Here is a 20,953-nt window from a genome sequence, read left to right as displayed (position 1 = left end):
GTCAGCAGTCAGGATCGAACCATGTACCTTACACTTGGGAGGCAAAAACCTTAATCATTATGCCAAATGGTCTTCTCAAAATATCACCAACATTGGAACAAGGGGTTGTCCTTTCCATAGTACTGGTGGCAGCTATTAAAAAAAAAGTTTGCTGAAGAAAGCAATTCTTTCCTTCCCCCTAACAGGGAGTCAAGGTTGCTAGACAGTTTTGGGAAGTGGACTTATGCTTCAGTTATTTTTGCTCTGAAGGTGCTGAGTTACTTAGCACAAATCATAATATTTCAAAGGGATTTGACTAAAGAAATCTCCAAGGCCCTGTCTTTATCTGCAGATGACGAGAAAACCTGGATTCTTGACTACCATACAGTTTCTTTCCAGTGTCTCATTGTGTCTAATTTCCAATGTGACTGAAGGAGCTTCAAGAGCCACAGATACTGGCATTACCATAAGGAGATGTGCCTGTATGTGTTATGCCAGTTTGCAGAGCACTTCAGGATGTCCTTTATTATTGCCCCATTTGATGGCACACCACTCTGGGCCTCAAGTGCCCAAGAGATTGAGACCAGAAAATATGTTTTTGAAGAGATGTTAACTGACTTCATTAGTGAAAAGTTTAAGTAGAGAAGTCGCCACGGGGTGGGGTGAGTAGTACTAACCTTTGCTAGATACTATATAGGATTAAGTTCACATAAACTCAATAATTCAAGTAGTTTGGCTACAATTCAGCATTATAATATAGTTGATAAACTGGATTCAGTAAATAAGGAGATTGTAATTTACAAGTGAGTCTTGGTTTTGCCGTATGGTGTGGGTTCAGATATGATTAAGAATGTTTTTAAGAGCAATTGGTCAATATTTAGAGCCCGTGACAGTATATACAAAACTGTGGGATCTGGGCCACATTTTGTGTGTAAGACGACATAGAATATGAAAAAAAATGTTTGTGAAAGGGAAGAAGACAAACGCAAACAAACAGTGTTAGTAAGAAACATAAGGCGACTCCTAAATATGGGATAGACATAATACCCTCACACCCTTTACATTCGTGTATATATATCATATGTTTGCCGGTTTAAGGAGTTGTGTTAGACGACAAATGTATTTAGTTTATTTTCAGTGAATTTTTAATAGTTTTGATGAACCTACATTGAATGTAGCAATATTTAGTTGATTGGTTTTATGCTGTCTTTATAAACCTAGTAGCATAACTTTTTAACAAATTATTTATGACTAGGTAAATGTTTAGTGTTTTGTCTTTTAAAATATTTTATATTGAAGATGTTTTTATTGAGGAGTTAGTGGATGTAATGTGAATCATGGGACTTCAAGATGGTTATTTAAGGAACTCATTTTACATATTGCAGTTTTGATGAAGTCCTGGTTGATTTGTATGGGACAAGTGCATAGTTTTAAATAACTTGGTGCTTAACTTCATTTATTGTAGTTGAGTAAATACAAGTTATCACCTCCCAGCTGGAGAAACCAGCAAATGTGTAGCACTGTCTTTTGTGGTCAGAGCTGCTTGGGACTTCTTGCAGTGTACTTGTCTACTCCCAGCACTGGTTTATTCACAGAGATAGATGTGTATTGCTCTTCTATGTTTATATTTGTGCACCTTTTTGCATGGATAATAACATTTCTCATACAGCTGTTAGTTCAGGTTTTGTATCGGTTTAGTACTGTTTCTCTCTCTTATGCCAAACTTGAGACCTTTTTAACGACATACGCTACATAAACTTATGTCTTCCTTTGTATAAGAGAAGCATTTCATTTGCACAAGTCTTTCTGAGATGTGTACTGTTTATTTTTTGCAGAAGTGTGAGTCTTATCTTTGGCTGACTCTCATAAGCCTTTGATCTGTAACTGCAATGAAAACTAATGTCGTTGCAGTAGAATGGAAGTAAGTCTTGAAACTACATGTACCAATAAATCCTTTTTTGTGTTGAGTCTTGGTACCCTGAAATCTGACACTGAGTTGCTCTATTGTAACTCGGATGTTGCTGCACTGGAAGTACAATACTTTATATGTGTTCCCATATTGATGCTTTCAGTCTCACTCTTTAGAGGATTGCAATCACACCCTTGAATTCATTTTCCCCTTTAGTCAGTAGATGATAGCGTGCAACTGACATTGCTAAAATACAACAGTTTCATTGTGTGCTGGGAGCAATTTTCACTCGTTAGATGGTGAATGCTTGGTGTTAAAATTATATGATTAATCTACTAGTATTCCTGAAACTGTGTTTTCGTCCTTATGGTTAAAAGGAATGTGCCCAAGAGTACACTTAATTATGTAGGACTGATTTGTGAAATGCTTTTTTTTAACTATCTGTGCTGTTTGGCTGAGTTTCAGCACATTTAATGAAGCCTTGGCTACCATTTTGTTCATTTTCATCAGAAAATATCTGGACATTTTCCAGTGAAGATGCAGAATCTGACAGTTCAGTTAGATCAAGCTAAAAGTATTTTTGTAGTTAGTAGAACGAGATACCTCAAAGGAGATTGTATTTTTTTCTTGCAGTCAGTATGTGTAACAAAAGGAAACATCTTTTCTAGTCTTGCATCTGAAAATTAATTTTTGAATGTCCAGAAATTTGAAGTTTGATTGCCCACAATCACATTATCATGACAGAGGTGTTTGGATTATGTTGCTGGTGTCTTTGATAGGGCACATGAAAAGCAGCTATTCCTTCTGTGAATAGTCAGAGACCTCACTTTGTTTTTTGTTTTCCAATTGTAAATCAGATTTCAACTAGAATGTTAACTAACTGCAGCCTAGTGATACAGGAGTTACTGCAGTTACATCCTACCAACACCTCTAGGCTTCAGGTATTGTTTTTTCATATTTGCATTAATTCCAAAACCATGTTACATACAAATTATTAGAAGATGTCATCTTAATGCATATACAGTGACAAACATGACTGTATCGATGTTTGACCTCTGTCTAGTGCAGATATAGATATTGAATATTATTTGTATGCTGTTTATTTCTGTTATAATTTTCATATTTATCTAAACATCATATTTATCTAAACATCTCAATCAAGTGAAACAGGCAGAACTGCTTAGTTTCACATTAATTCACAGCTGTATGATGAAAGTACTGTTGGCAGTATGTGTGTTGCTTGAATGGATACTGAGACATTGTAAGCCATTTATTTATACATTGCATGATTCATATTTACATTGGTTATTGTAGCTTATAAAATCCAGTTTAAGGCCTAGAACTGAAGGGTGGTTACTTACTGCTGTGCAGTTTGCCATTTACAGTTTTCAGGTAACACTTGTGATTCTAGAAATAGGAACATTTATTTGAACTATGAGGCAATAGCTTCATTTTTTTAAAAGGTTCAGGTCACTCACATTGGGAGTTAAGAGCAGAAACCCAAAAGAGCTCAATTGGAATATAGGTAAGTTTGGTAGCTAATTGCTTGCAGTTATTTAGCAATTAAGCCATTAAGGGTTGCCCTCCATCATGACATCACTACGTCCTGCTTGGACATGCTGATGAAGCCAGAATACTAGCGGGCATTCAGTCAGGAATTAGATAACTTGACAAATGTGTTATTGAAACAAGTATACCCTAATACAACAGTATAAAAGGTGAAAGAGGAGGTTATGTTGTTAAGCTGGAGTATTTTGCAGTGTTTCCCTTAACCAGTGTAAGCAATAACAAGGATCAATGTCATCTTAAAGAATCAATACAACAACCTAACAATCTCTTCTGACATTTAAATAAGTGTAGCGACAGATCCACATTTTGTTTTTAAGAATAAAAAACTTAACACTGTGCTGTCTACAACGTTATCATGACTTTAGTCAATGCTAAATGTGTATTTCCATGCACTTAATTACATATCTTGTCATATGTAAGTTTAATTATTTCTGATGTCCTTCAAGAATGCAACTGCAGTCATAACATGTGGGTTGTCCTGCCTCAGGCAGCCCTCGGTCAGCCGGATTCCAAAGTCTGGGTCCGACATCGGCTGATGTCGCATTTCTCTCCGACGTCAGAGCGGCTGGAGTACATAAGCATCAGCCGACGCCATTTTCTTCAGTCTTTCTTGCCGCGTGGTGCCCGAAGCAGAAGCAGTTCGCAAGTGCCGGTCGGTCAGCTCCTGTATTCTTCGATTCCGAAGTCATCAAAAAAGCTAAGTACCCCGTTGGGGACCTTTTCTTGCCTCAGCCGATGTCAGAAATTACTGAAAAAGTTAACAATTGTCTTTCTTGTGGTAAACAAATACCTCATAAGGATTTCCACTCTTACTGTCTTCCTTGCCTTGGCCCAGACCACGACGTCTCGGCCTGTGTAGCCTGTGCTCGCTTCAACAAGCGCACTCTCAGGCGCCGGGCGGAGTTCGCTGAAGATTTTTTCGGCGATAAATTTGCTTACACCATGCCGTCGGAACTTCCGACATCGCAAACTCCCAAGAAGCGAAAAGACCGGGACCGACATCCTCGGCCCGCGTCTACCACCGACTCCACGCTAAAACCTAGCGCGAGTGCTCCGGTTATCTCTGAGACGGTCTCTCCACCGCTCCGAACCAAAGACACCACATTACCGACGACTCCGATTCCGGACATCACTCCGCCAGTTATCGATTTTCCTCCGGATACCGAAACCGAGGAAATGCCCGAGACCATTGCTGTAGACAAGGTCACTCCTGCACATGGAGCTGCCAGGCCTCCTATGGCCATGTCTATTAAGGCCTACACTAGGGCTAAGGCAGCCAGCAAAACAAAGCATCTTACTACTAAAACCTAACCTCAACCTACTCCAGAGACACAAATTATGTCCATGGCTGCTGACTTAATTTCTATGATTAGAGGTTCACAGGCCCATCCTGAGAGAGGATCCCAGCCTCCTTCTGATAAAAGGCCCCGGATTGAACCCTCTGACCCTATTCCTTCAGATGAAGATTCTGAGGGCTCTGTCCACTCTGATAGCCAGGAAGAGCTCTTCCAGACCTATGAGGACTCGGATGCAGAAGATTCCATCCCCTCGGCCTCCCCTCCTGAGGATATTTCTTTTGGGGAAGTTCTGCATACCATGAGGGAACATTTCAAGTGGCAAGGACAGGAATATTCTGATTCCAGAAAACGCCTTAGGACTTTCCTTAAGAAGCCCCAGCACAGGCCCTTAGCTATTCCTCCTGTACTTGATGTTTTGGATGATTTATATTCTTACTCTAGTGCTACCCCTGATTCTCTTCCTCCTGCTCCAGCAAAGCCAGACAGGTATTACAGGGTCCCAGAAACCCATTCCCATTTATTCAGGGCCCATACTGCTGATTTGGAAACTATTTCACAGGGGCCTAAAGGAGTTTCAGCTTCCACCTCTAAAAATCCATTGCCCTCCAACAGGGAAGCTAGGTCATTAGAGAGATGGGGCAAAAAGGTTTACACATCCACTACCTTATCTATGAGAGCTTTGAATTGCCTTTTTCATATGTTACAATATCAGGATTTCCTGTTAGAAGATTTACAAAAAACATTAGCCACTCCTGATCCTTTAGACAGGAAGGCTTTGCAGGAAGCTGTACATAACACTCAGCAAGTAAGCAATCACTTCCTGCAGTGTGGATATGATGCACTGGAAGCTTCATGTAGGGCAGCTATGACAGGGGCAGTCATTCGTAGACATGCGTGGTTAAAAGATCAACCTCTACCAGATCATGTAAAGGCAAAACTTCTGGATGCACCTTTGGAAAAGAACAAGCTTTTTGGTGCTAATGCTAAGGATGTAAGACCATCGAAGAAAAAGCAAAATCAGTTCAGACGGTGAAAGATTTCCTCCAGGTTCAACCCCCCAGATTCAGTAGGAATTGGCCTTCAAAAAACTGGTCCTTTCCTAATCCAGAAAAGTTTCAAAGGGGTAAAAACAGACGTCGCCGAGGAAGAGGCCAATACAGAGGCCCTTACAGGGGACGACAATGGCAGCCAGGAAACCAAAGAAGTGACGCAGGGGTTTCACCTGCCCCACAGCCACAATCTCAATGACTTTCCTCTACTTCCGCCTACCAGGGAACAAATAGAAGCTCCCTTGGGCGGGAAATTATCTCTGTTTGCAGAAAATTAGCACAGACTGACAAAGGACAAATGGATTTTGGACATTATAGACCGAGGGTACAGGTTCCATTTTCATACCTTGCCAAGAAAACAAGGCATGCCAAACCTACCACAAAACCAGTGGGCAGAGGCTATCAAGCAAATCACTCTGCTGACTCGGATGAAAGCAATAGAAAGAGTTCCACAACAAGAACAAGACCAGGGGTTTTACTCAAGACTGTTCCTTGTTCCAAGAAAAGAATCTCAATGGAGACCAATACTGGACTTGTCCACATTAAACACCTTTCTCATAGTACCAAAGTTCAAAATGCTGACTCTACAGCAACTCCTTCCCATGCTGGGCAAGGGGTCTTGGCTGATTACTCTGGACCTCAAGGAGGCATACCTGCATGTCCCTATCAGACACAGCTGCAGAAGATACCTCAGATTTCTTGCAGGGCCAGAGCATTATCAATTCTCAGCATTGCCATTTGGCTTATCTACTGCCCAGAGTATTCACAAAATGCCTGGCTTCAGTAATTGCTCATTGCAGGCTCCAGGGATACAAATTTACCCGTACCTGGACGACTGCCTCATACAAGCGGACGACAAATTGATGTTGACAAAAAACTTGGACTATGTCATACGATTACTTCAAGCTCTGGGATACACAGTCAACTTCCAAAAGTCAAGACTGCAGCCATCCCAGCAAATAATCTTCTTAGGAGCCAAACTAGACACAACCTCTCAAATGGCTTACCTGACAGAAGACAAGCAAGAGAAGTTAACTCATTACTTCAAAGGTTTAGCAAAACTCACCCAGATGACTGCAAGGAGATTCCTACAGGCCCTGGGTTACATGGCATCCTGCATTCTCCTGGTTCCATTAGCAAGACTACACATGAGAAAGCTTCAATGGTACCTAAAAAGCATTTGGTCTCAACACAGCAACAACTTGTTGACAATCATACCGCTCATTCCATGCCTACAAAAGGAATTCCTATGGTGGGCCTCGGTGAGCCAGGCAAACACAGGTATGTCATTCAAAAAACCACAGATAACACAGACCATGACCACAGACGCCTCAGACCTTGGATGGGGGGCGCACATGGAAGGCAGATGTATACAAGGACAATAGTCTCCAAAGGAAACACATCTGCATATAAACCAAAAGGAAATGCTGGCAGTAATGCATGCCATCGAGGCCTTTCAACACCAACTTCAGCAAGGCCATTTACTGATATGGACAGACAACACCACTGTGATGTGGTACATAAACAAGCAAGGGGGCACCCACTCTTACCCCCTTTGCAGACTGACAATGCATCTTTGGGAAAAATCACTGAGCCTAAACATCCAGCTACAATCCCAGTTTGTTCCAGGCAAAGACAATGTGTTGGCGGACAGCCTAAGCAGGAATTTCACAGATCCACACGAGTGGAGGTTACATCCGAAGGTCTTCACACAACTCACTTCGACATGGGGCAGGCCAGAAGTGGACCTATTTGCCTCTCACCTCAACCATCTTCTACCAAAATTCTGCACAAGGACATAGCATCCAAAAGCTTGGAAAATAGATGCTCTCTCATTCAACTGGAACTTCCTAACAATCTATGCATTCCCACCTCTGCCACTGATGACCTCAGTATTACTAAAGATCAAAGCAGAGAGACCCAGCGGAATCATAATAGCTCCGGACTGGCCAAGACAACACTGGTACCCACTACTACGAAGCATATGTCACACCAGGAGGTGGGCCCTTCCCCAATGGCCTCTACTTTTGACTCAACACAATTTCGAAACAGTGCATCCAAACCTTCAGACACTGCAGCTAACAGCCTGGGAGATCCCATAAATAACCTCAATCTATCTCTCTCCAAGGAAGTTCAGCGGATACTAACAGAGGCTCGAAGACCATCCACCAGAAAGGTTTACTTAGCAAAGTGGAAAAGATTCAGCAATTGGAATACCAGCAAGGGACATGATGCATCATTGTTGAACATCCCACTCATCTTGGAATATTTGGCAGATATGCAAAAGAACGGCCTCTCATATTCTTCCATAAAGATACATGCATCAGCTATTTCAGCTAGATACAACACTGATCCTCCTGTTTTTTCACACCCTTTGCTAAGGCAATTCCTCAGGGGAATCAAGAACATTAAGCCACCAAGAAAGGCCCCAGTGCCAGCCTGGGACCTCAATTTTGTCCTAGAAAAACTGACTCTACCTCCATTTGAGCCAGCAGCTTCAGTTGACTTGCAATTTCTCTCATGGAAGACAGCTTTCCTGTTGGCAATTACCTCAGCAAGAAGGGTTTCGGAACTACAGGCCCTAATGGCAATACCACCGTTCATAATTTTTCACAGAGACAGGGTTTCATTAAGGACCAACCCTACTTTTATGCCAAAGGTGGTATCTAGGGTTTCTTTAAATCAAGCCATTTATCTGCCTGCTTTCTTCCCCAATCCTGAGAATAAGGGGGAAAGACTGTTGCATACCTTGGACATTCACAGACAACTTCGATACTACCTGGACAGAACCAAGGCCAGTAGGAAGTCTGAACAACTTTTTATAGCTTACGCCCCTGCAGTCCAAGGAAAAGCAATTTCAAAACAGACTATTTCAAAATGGATTGGACATTGCATCAGATTCTGTTATTCCTTTCATGGAAAGACTGTTCCAGCCAATGTCAGACCACATTCCACCAGAGCTACAGCCACCTCTACAGCATTCTTAAGAGGGGTGCCTACTAAGGACATTCTAGAAGCTGCTACATGGAGCTCCGTGCATACATTCTCCAAACACTACAATCTCCCTCTATACTCCAGATCCAGAGCAGGCTTTGCTTCAGCAGTCCTGCAGGGTTTGATTGCCACACCATCTTTTTCCTAGAGCATTCCTCCTCCCCCAGCTAAGCTATGGTATTCTACCCACATGTTATGACTGCAGTTGCATTCTTGAAGGACGTAGTACAGTTTTGTACCTACCATAAATGTAGATGTCCGATAGACATGCAACTGCAGTCGGATTTTCCCACCCTCCATACCCCTCTATGCCTAGGGTCCACTCCTATCCCTGTTTCTCTTAACTGGGGATATCTGTTATGGTGTATTTGTTTTATTGCTCATTTATTTGTCTGGAATCCTGTTTTTGTCTTCCAATTTGATTACAGCCTTCCTTGGAGGGCACCTGGCATCTGGGGCAAGAAACACTGAAGAAAATGGCGTCGGCTGATGCTTATGTACTCCAGCCGCTCTGACGTCGGAGAGAAATGCGATATCAGCCGACGTCGGACCCAGACTTTGGAATCCGGCCGACCGAGGGCTGCCTGAGGCAGGACAACCCACATGTTATGACTGCAGTTGCATGTCTATCGGACATCTACATTTATGGTAGGTACAAAACTGTACTTTTTATTTGCTGTCTTTGACAGTATGAATGTGGTTTATTTAACAAAGTACAGTATGTGCAGTTTTTTTCTGCACAGGTAAAAGTAATACTTTATAGAGTGTATTGCACAAGTATACATTTAGGAAGAGAATATAGCTAATAAATTAATAAAGCACTGTACAGTGGTGGGCAAAGATCATTAATTTCTTTTTTACAGAGTTAATCTAGAGCGTAGAAAAGACAATCCTTTCAGTAAGACAGTACAGAAATAATATAATTGGAGTACACAGCGTAATGCCGCTGCATTTCCAGGTTTGATTGAAATCTGAAGTTTGAAACATATTTTGAAGATGAGAGAATTAAATCATTAACTGATTGCATGATACATTTGTTCACATGTTCATAGGTTAGTACTAGGCTAACTGCCCTTATGGGCCATTTTAAGCCTAGCCAATTACCCCATGTCAGAATCAAATCCTGCAACTTTTGTTTCTAAGGTAAGCACCTTAACCATTACGCCAACCTCCCACCCTGTATTCTAATGATCTGATTACTGAAAAAAGTGTTTACTAAATGTAAAAGCTGGTATGCATGCATATGTATGTCTGTGTGAGATATGGCATTACTTAATTTTTCAACTGTAGCTATGGATGACATCTGTTCTTTTGAAAATCTGGTCAGCTGCACAGATTAACAGGTGAGCGAGATCTTTCAACTGTCAGGATTGGAAAGTATGCCCTTTCCCTTGACATTGAGATATTGGAGTTGGTATACATAATTATCAGAGATGTAGGGGTGCTGGGGGGGGGGGGGGGGCTTGCCCACTTGCAAATCTTTTTTTTGCTTTTATTTTTGCATGCATCAGGGATGTTGTGTAGTACATACCTCTCAACCTGTTAGAGCAAGAAGTCTGGACAAAGGCATAAACAGTAGGGGGGCAAAGGGCCAAAAATAGGCACGCATTTTAAATATTGCTCTTAGAAACTTAGAGAGTTGATAAAATAACAGGTTTTGAATTAGCATGAATGTTCTGAAGGGTATGAATCCTGAATCTCAAATGTTTGCCATTATATTCTGACTTGAATCCTCAATGATTTGCTAGAATACTACAGTTTTATGATAAACAGATCAAAATTTGGGGAATAAATCTGGACATTCTGTGAAAATCCAGACAGTTGAGAGGTATGGTGTAGTTACAGTATTGATGTATTCTGGTTGACTTTGTGAAAATTGAAGTTTTGGTGTTTCGACCAAAGTCAGTACACCAATATGTATGTGTGTGCGTGTATGAAATCTTTTTTCTGTGTAACTGGTTTACTTCATTTTTGATTAAGTTTTTTTGGATGTAGTTAACTGCATCTTTTGAGTAAACCATTGTTAACATTTTGGGATACCCCAGCAAGTGTCAAGATGGGGGCATATGAATATTTCAGTATAAGCATCACCATGTTACTGCCATCCCTTCTAAGTATCCATTTAGTCCATGCTGCAAAATTTTAAGAGTAGTACATTTTGATAGGCCTGAGTACCACACTGTGTTGGCTCATCTCCCAGGGGGCACCCCACTATATCTGATGTGGAACTCCCTTAAGGTACACGTAGAATTTGTACAGTTGTGCTCAGCCACAGCTGTTTTCCACACTATTATTGTTTCCCTAACTCACGCTGCTCTAAACATAAGAACTTTATTTAAACAGCATCTTACTAAATTTGGTATCTGTATTGTTGTCTTCACAATAAGACCAATGTGCTGTAACTTCCACGTACGTTTAGAGAACACAATAGCAGAGCAGTATCGAGGCTGGAATACCTGTGCGAAGTTATAATTTGGCTCTTACTTACATCTTCACCACAGATTAGCAGAGTGTCCGCAAAGCCATAACGGAATACTCTAGCCAATATAGTTTAAAAGCAGACTAAGAAATAAATGAGGAGACGTACTTGCCTACATTTAAGATTGCATCTAGAGTAATAGGTGCTTATGGTAATCACTAACCGCACTTCTACTGGCTAATTTAATGTGAAATGTACGAATGTGGCTGATTTTTACACAAGTAGCATTTGTAAATTTCAACAAGGATAAGAGGTATATGTAAGAACGCTAGGACTGCACCACAACTAGCCAATATAGGTAACAATAAAAGAAAACATGAATGGAGAGGCTAACTCTAAATTTGAGCTTTGCCTTAGCTAACTGTCCACACCTACAGCTTCTGCATTAGAATTCAGGTTCGTCCTCAGTGAATTAGTGTACTATTAGACATACTGACGTTAAGTATTACTAAGTGAATTTGTTTTTACAGTACACTACCTGAAGGGTGTTCTTAAGTCTTAAACATTGATGTAAAAGCTGCACTACCTTAAATCAGATGCCCCATATGAGTGGTCATTTAATGTAGTATTTTTAATGCTTAAGTCTTTACTTTTCTTAATGCTCCCACATATTTACTACGTCCAAGGTCCCTGCATTAAGTTAGAGAAATCTACTTCCCTGAAATGTCCACCTAAGGTTATTGTTTCAGGTCTATGATTAAAAACACTGGGAGTGCTGTAACAATTGTAAATGTTTTGGCAGATAGCATTCATACAGGAATAATTGTATATGCTTATTTAACCATGCTATGCTTTTACAATAATTATGTTCATTAAGCATATATAGGCATACATATATAGTTACTATCTGCATTATTTTTATATATATATATATATATATATATATATATATATATATATATATATATATGTATATAAGCTGTTAATAAAAAGCGTGAAGTACATTATTAATGTAAGTTGTAGTTAAGCTATAGTTATAGTTATTGCTCTATAGTGTTAGTGCTAATGATAACTTTACAGCTGTCATTGTTACCTAACTGGATATATATATATGTAACTTTCTATAGTCTTGTTCCTAGCCTAGTTAGAATAATACGATTTGACCAGAATTTTGCTGACTTACTTTTGATAAGGACTTGCTATAATACTGATTAGAAGACTTGTAAGGGGTGATGCATCTTTCTAGACAACTTGAGAACTTGATAGCCTGAACTACATTTTTGTACAGTTCTACGTGATTATATGCTTGTAATAGTCTGTTTAATTACAATGCCTTTGATACTAAACCTAAATATCTTGTTTCTACTATTTTTCTCTCTCTCTTTTCCTCCTAAAACAATCCCAGCTGTCCAGTCTGAGTACACTGCTCTAGGATACAGAAACTGACAACCTGAAGAATAAGGACCCTGTCCAAACTCCCTTCAGTCTCCACAGTTGAGCATCCTATCCCTGTACTTTCTCAGTAAAGGGAGCATGAAAGTATGTCTCTAAACTATCATGGCCAGTATAGCCTATCACTTATTTGTTAGATCTAGGTGGTTATAAAGTGCTAACCAGGAAAACCAGCAGCTTTACTCCCTCTCAACTCTGTAACCAGTCCAATCTACTTTTTCCACCATTTAAAGACACTCGGAACCACTACTCCTCTTCTTGCATTAGGAACCTAAACTCCCTCCTTTTTTGTCCTGCTTACAATAAATTAATTTGGGCCACCAGGTGGCAGACTTGTCCCTTCCAGCCCTTGAAGCCTTCTCCTGACCTGCACTACACCTTTGCTATATACTGTTTATCCACATACTTGCTATAAAACTGTAGCCCATAACATCTATTTATTTTTATGGTTAGCTCTCTCACACCCTCCATATAGCTCTATTATCTACTCATTTAACTTTATTCCAGTATTTAGGGTTACTTACCTACTGTAATCCCTGCTTCAACTGATTGTTCTTTCAGTTCCTTACTTCTCGTCTCTACCCGCTCCATTCGCCCTGCGGGCTCACTCCGCTACCCTACCCTACCTCCAATTCCCACCCACCCCTAATGCTCCTAAGCTTATACATCCTCACCACACCCTCTTCCTCTCCAATCCAATCACAATAGTCATCTTGTTAACATTCTACATACACCTCTTTCTAATCACCCCTAGTATAACTCCTCCCCTTTAAAGAACACCAGTAAGTTTATTAGTCACTATGCAAACACTACCTTTCCAAATCCAACTAAGGCTCCTAATCATTGTCTTTCTCCTACTTTCTCTAACAGCAACCTACCTGCTAATCTCATATGAACAGTCTAAATATTTACAGCTGAACTTCCCTAATGCACAAACAAGTACTATACCTCTAATTAACTCCCCATAACACATAAATATAACATCTTTACCTAGCTATTTACCTGCTAAATATCACAGACTGACCCGTATCAAATACAATTATCTAAAACCTAAAAAAAAACTCTTCACCATTACTTTAACCTCCACAATCTCTTAAACTATTACACCTCTCCGTACTAGATGAGGACATTCATCCTAACCCAGGATAAGGGCAAAAACAAGCGCAGAACCACAAATTCATGTTCCTGCTACCCCAAGTATCCCATCTAAATCTTACAACTCACTCTATATAGCTCACCTCAATATTCACAGCATAAATAATAAAATTGCCCACCTCCATGCTCTCCTGGATGTTCATTACTTTGATGTACAGAAACATGGCTAAAACCTACTACACAAGATGTTGAAATTATTCCATCTGGGTACAACATCTTGAGACAAGACTGTAAAGTAAAAAAAGGAGGGGGTGTTGCTGTCCTCAATAAAGAAGGGCTATAAATATCTATACTAGATCTTGGTTCCTCTTCTGAAAACAATGCAGAAATCATTAACACCAAACTTCAACTTAATCCCAGCAAATCCCTAAATATAATATGTATCTACTTGCCCCCTGGTAACAACATCACCACTCTGGAAGGCATCTGTGCTGAACTCTTCACAATAATTCTTGGAGACTTTAATATAGACTGGAAGGACTGCTCTACTGAATCACCAACCTCCCATATTAACCTTAATGGCTTCTCACAAACAATTCTCTCCCCGACCAGAATTAATAAACCCAGTAACAAAGAATCCATCCTAGACTGGATTCTAATAAATAATCACCAACAACTCTATAATGTAGGGACCCTCCCTGATGATGTAAGTGACCATTCTCTCACTTACATAATCAGGCAAAGCTCCAGCTCACACAACCCAACCATATATAAAACAATAAGAAGCAACAGAAACTTTAACCCCAATAACTTCCAAGCTGAACTAAAAGAGTGCGATTGGTCACCTATAAAATTCCTCCCACTTGACGAAGCAACAAACTACTTTAACTCAAAATACTTAACAATCCTTAACCACCATGCACCAAAGCGTTCCACCAAAATTAAATCTAAACCCGCCCTATGGCTTACAAAGAAAACCAGGCAGAAAATTCAAAAGAGAAATAAAGTTTGGGCACTATGGAGAGTAACTAAAAACCCCGTAGACCAACAACAATTCAGGCAAAAAAGAAATGAGACTAAGAAAGCTATACTCGAAGATAAAAAAAAAAAAAAACTTCCATCTCCAACAGACCATCCAAAATAATCCACAAAATTTCTGGGCTAGCATAAACAGACTACTTCAACCAGGCCAATCTGCAACACCACCCCCTATAGGATCAAATTCTGACAATCCAAAGCAAACTGCTAATGCTTTTAATACCTTCTTCACTGAGACCATCCAAACACTTGCTAATCAACTAACAGCTAAATTAAAACTAACAGCTCTGCCCTTCCAACCAATACTACTAACTCTCTCCCAACTCTAAACCTGCAACCTGTTCCAACTTCCCTCATCTGCAATCTCTTAAATAAACTACAACCTACTACCCCCTCAGCTGACCAGCTACCTGCTGAATACCTGCAAAAGGCAGCCAAAGTCGTAGCTTATCCTGTATCATTGCTGATAAATAGAACCATACAAGAAAGCACTATTCACACCATCTGGAAAATCTCCTACATTATCCCCCTACACAAGGGTGGAAACTCCAGAGAATATTCTAACTGTTGCCCCATAGCTCTACTTTCCCCATTAGCTAAAATAATGGAAAAGTGCATCCACAGACAGTTACTAGACCACCTACTCCAGAACAATTTACTGGCCAAATCTCAATATGGCTTCAGGCCTTTCCACAGTACAACTGCACTCCTATCCTTCACTGACGGCATCAGTAAAAACCATAATAACAATTTTCTCTCTTCAGCACTTTTTATCAACCTTTCAAAAGCATTTGACATGGTCAACCACCACTTCTCAATATTCTAAAATCCTTCTCTCTGGACACAAAGACTATAAAATGGTTCCAGTCATACCTTGATAATAGACAGCAGGCAGTTTTATGGGACAACAACCTCTCATCCCATCTCCCAGTTATCTTAGGTGTTCCTCAGGGCTCTATGTTGGGCCCCCTCCTTTTCTCTATATTTATCAATGACCTCAACCTAGCTATTCCTTTAACTAACCGTGTACAATACGCAGATGATTCGACAATAATCTGTACAGCTAAATCTCAATCTCAACTACAGACTCTAACTCAGACAATGTTCAATAAAACAGAAAATTGGTTTCTACAATGCTGCCTCCTCTTGAACCCCCAAAAAACAAACTCCTCCTCTTCACTTCTACCCGTAAATCACTCCCATTGAAATTTTCAGTCTTATCCAATAATGGTACACTCTTATCTCCCGATCCAACAACTAAACTTCTAGGGGTAACCATAGATAACCTGAACTTTGAAACCCATATCAACAATACCATAAAAACTGTCAACAGGAAACTAGGCTCCCTCTATAGGATAAAACCCTTTCTCTCCCCACTAGCCAGAACCACTATTGCCTATTCCCACCTTATCTCCACACTTCTTTATGCTTCTTCCATATATTCTAACTTGTCAAAAAATAACCTTAACAAGCTAGCCAATGCTTACAATAGCATTGCCAGATTTGCTACTGCTTCCTCCTTTAGGACCCATCACTGCCATAATCTGAAACAATTAGGCTGGTTAGAGCTTCTGAATCAGATTAACTTTAAACAACTCACCATTGCACACAAAACCCTTTTCCAACCTACCAATACCCAATACTTGCTGGTCTCATTACCAAATATAAGAACCTTTCAACTTTACGCTCGTCTAATAAACTGCTTGTATCAACATGTAAATCTAATAACATGGCAGGAGATTCTCTGTTCTCAAATGCAGTTGGAAAGTATTGGAACCAACACCCCCATGAACTTACATCACTGTCTTCATTTACACTTTTCAAACACAATCTGAAACTCTGTCTTAAAACCCATTGGTTATGTCCCTGTACAAATCCAGACTAATCTCATACTGTATCCCAAATATTCTCTCTTAAGACCTAATTCCTGCTCTATCGGTCTCTTTTTGGATCAAGGCCTATCCTCGGCAAAAACATATCTTATCCTAATAGAGATAATTTAAAATACATAGTTAAATTCTTCTGCATATAATTCTAATGCATCCTACCTAAGGCAGGCAGCAAGTATTGTTTAAACTGTGAGCATTGCTGAACTGTTGAAACTTGAAGTATGCATTTGTTAACAATTACTTTCTAGTTACTAATAAAGTCTTGTACATAAAGTATAAAATATCTTATCTAATGCTTGTAACATGTTTTTGTATAAACTGTGAAGATTCCTGAACTGTTTAAAATTTGTAGTATTTAACTGTATAACAACTAATACCTGTATGTTAGTAGTCAAGTAATCTCTTGGAGCTTATCTCCCCGGGACTCTTATGAAAATGGGCATAAATCCAGTTAGACTATCCCGGTCAACAAATGTAAAATAAAATAAATAAATTCACAATTACTGACATTTAATTGCAATAATAATACATTAGAACAGCCCTATGTACAGGCCTGGCCTTAAGTGAAATGATACCCAAGGTGAAAGGCTACAGTGCACCCCCTCACTGCTTACTGTTTCATACCTGCACATATCCTCCAGTGAAATTTCATTTTCCTCCCATCTCAGGCTCTCCCTACACCATACAGATCTATTTATTTCCATTCTCACATGTTGCCTTACTCTTCTTTTTGTTTTTCAGAAGCCATGGCTTTTCTAAAGGTTTTATAATACATGTTAGAGATTTGTTTTAAACACCTTTTTTCAGCCAGTGATGGCCTGAACAAAAACATGACTAAAGGAAGATGTTCATTGTTGCTGTTTATCTTTACTTTTCTTTGTATTTTTTCAACATACATTATCTGGCCAAGACAATATACTATTAACTGTGTAGGAAATAAATGAATTAAGGTGGTGCTGTCCCCCAGATGCAACAGAGTTATAGATGCTCTGAGGTACATTTAGAGTATTTTCCCAACCTTTTGTTCCAGTGGTGGCCTGAACAAAAATCATGGTTAAGTGAAGAAATTCAGTATTTGTTTCTTTCACAATAGATGTAGGTTGTGTCCAAGGCTTAACATTCAGAGCTGACAAAACAGCAGTTCACATTAAACTAACAAGACAAATGTTTGATAGGATACATAAACCTTACCTGGAAATACTGCCTGCCTCCCTACCTCCCCCCAAAAAGTCACCATCTGTGCATCCCTCAAGTGTTAGAGTAGGATTAGAGCAAAGGCAGAAATGGCCACGGTCATGTATTTTAAATAGTTGCTAACATATGTAAACACCACATGCCTCCTCATCCTGCCCTGTAAAGGCAGACACCTATATGTGTGCCTGATGTACGACTGTGAGGAAAGTGAAAAAAAATAATGATCACAGTAATGTATTCCAATTTGCCACTGCACCAGCTATAGTGACTTTCTTTGCACACCTCTGGGTGTCCATTGGAGAAGTTAATGAAACAGTGAGCACACCGTCTCCATCCCCAACACAAACTATAATGATATTCTGTGCTTGTGTATACCTCCGGATTTTGAGTGTAAGTAAAACTAAAGTAATGACCACACCATTCCCATCCCCCACACAAACTGTAGAAACCTGTACACACCTTTGATCAAGGCTGCTTTTCAGAGACCATCATTAAGTTTATATCAAAATCCATTTATGCAGTCTGTGTATTAGCGCCTCCAAACCCCAAGAAGCTATAAACTTCTAAATGTTTTATGATGCATTTTTTTGCCTTAATTTTTAAAGGGGTATTTATTTGTTAATGGCATGTTTTATTGCTACCCAGAAGAGTTTCTAAAAATGCCTGACATTGCTGTGCGTGTCCACAAATAAAAATCAGTGATATTTTTTTAAACACTCACACACATGCACAGAGTGCTGTTACAACCAGGTCTATCACACTCTCTGTGGAGGAATGTTAATTCACTTGCAGCCTGTTTTTTTACAGTGTAGGACAAAACCAGAACATATGGATAAAGCACATAAGGAGTGCGTATGCAGACTCTAAATAGAAAAAGTCACAGCTAAGAACTCAATTAGAGCAATTTACTATTACATGGCAGTAGTACTAGCAGCACCACTGTGACATTAAGCAGTTGCTTTCACATGCATTTGGCATCTGCCAAGCCTACAAAGATAGCCACCTAACATGTGTGAGGTCTGTGTTTGCAGTAGTAAGTGAATGAAATTATGGCCAGCTATGTACTATTAAATGTATTGCAAACACCACCCCATACAAAACATAATGATAATGCTGATAATGTTTGTGATAGAAAGTGAAAGAAAACAAGTAACCAGCTTCACTGAAATCCACCCCCACACACATACAAAAGCGTAAGCCATAGCAATACTAGCTCTATGTTGATTTTAGCAAATAGGAGTACATTGTGCAATGCTAGTACTGCCACACCAAATCTGTGACTGTTGCATAGCAGCCATCAAATGACAGTAGGGATAAGTGACTCTTATTTACTTCATTGAGGAATAATGCTTACTGGCCCTGATTTCAGAGGATATCCATGATTCTGTCTCATATTTGGTACTCTGGCCTTGTATATTTTCGATTTGCTGCTAAATTATTCAGGTTTACAGTCAGTCATTAATGCTTGACATTAGAGTGCCATGCTTCCTATTGTTGAGAAAATGCATGTTGATACACAATATGTTACAATAACTTTTTAAGTGAAGTAAAGTAATATTTAAATAAAATCATTCCTGATTCTAAGCCTTTATTCTGTCATTATGTTTGGACTTGCCCAGAATTCTTGAAAAAGAAATTGAGAGTAATGGTATCTGGTGTTCTGCCAGTATTTATAAGACAATCCCAAAATATATGGTCTTAAAGTTCCCGGGAAGCACTGAGATTAGTTTCTGTAGGTTGCAGTTCTCTTAGTGCTTACTTCAGTCATGTTATTTACTGATTACCACATTTATCCTAACAGGATCATATCACGACCCTTATTAGGATAAAGTGTATAATCAGAAAATGATTTTTCCTTCTTTTTCCTCAACCAGTGGCAGCTGTTGTGGGCCCTCCACAAAGTTAAGGGGGACTGGGGGAGCCCCATGCATCTATGTGTATCGTAAGACTCTTACACCAACTATGATGTCTGCTTTAGTGGAAAAAATGCCCACCATCATGATTTAATTAACTCAAGGGTACTATTGTCACTTATAAAACATTAATGAAATTATGAATCTTTCTACTTGACAAGGTGCAGTGACTACAACCAGAGATATCTTTGAATTTTAAAGAAGTAATACAAATTGTTAGAATTTTTCGTCCTATGAGGAGTTATTACCCATCTGGTTTATTAATTATGCATTATTGTTGTATTAGCTTTTGTTTGTTTGACAAACATATAACCAAATATTAAAATAAGAAAACTTGCTTTGATTGGGGTCCCCAGAAACTGCGGGGTTTGCTGGTGTGCTAGGTATGTTTTCTTTAATAAAATAATTTGCCATTTTGGATTTTATTTTCAATGTATGATATGTCCTTTCCAGATTTTTTTTACTTATTTTCTTGCAGATGTAAACACATATAAGTATTGACTCTGTCTCATACTCTGAATGTTCCATATATAATAATCTCTTGTCATCTGTACCAGTTGCTCAGTGTTCATTTTTTCTCTTGTATCAAGTGTGTTTACTATCTGTTTTCTGTTTAATCTAAATGCACAGTCTGTGTTTTTCCCCAAGTTTGTACTGAAAGTGGGCAGTTTATAGTAGACAGCTAACAGTTTGGTACATGATTTTTGAGGCATGTGGTGGGTAACATAGACTTTTATATTTCCTAGGTAATTTTTATTTCAACATATCAGTAGCACCCCCACCTCCCATCCCTGTATTAAAGTCTGTTGGTACTATCCAGTTGTTGCTGTAGGAGTTGTCATATTTTGTGTGTGTCAATGTTATAATGTTCCCCATTTAAGAAGGCAATGCCATTAGGTATTGGTCACTGGCCGTGGTAAGACTTGCACAGAGTCATGTTTGTTATACACATAAGTTCACAGTACTGTAAGCAGTAGTTCTCATTAAGTCTAGTGTCCATCTGGAGTAAATTAAAACTAGATTCCTTGATAAATGCAATTACTTAGAACGCTTAGCGTTTGTGCCACAGCAGTGATGACTAGTGTTTTTTTAATGTTTATATTTAGCATATAATTGAATTTGTGAATGAAACAAATTAACTGTACAGTTCATACA

The 20,953-nt window shown here is 39.3% G+C and overlaps 1 protein-coding gene across 2 annotated transcripts in view; it reads left to right on the top strand.

Annotated features, from left to right (window-relative positions):
• Positions 1-20,953, top strand: part of TMEM94 (transmembrane protein 94) — a 2,655,014-nt gene that overhangs the window by 638,059 nt on the left and 1,996,002 nt on the right. The window lies entirely within an intron of this gene.

This window comes from Protopterus annectens, chromosome 10.part0 (genome assembly GCF_019279795.1).
Source record: "Protopterus annectens isolate FY-2018-M chromosome 10.part0, PAN1.0, whole genome shotgun sequence".
Taxonomy (NCBI): Eukaryota; Metazoa; Chordata; order Ceratodontiformes; family Protopteridae; genus Protopterus; species Protopterus annectens.
The sequence above is the reverse complement of the archived record's forward strand: the minus strand, read 5'-3'. Positions and strand labels throughout refer to the sequence as shown.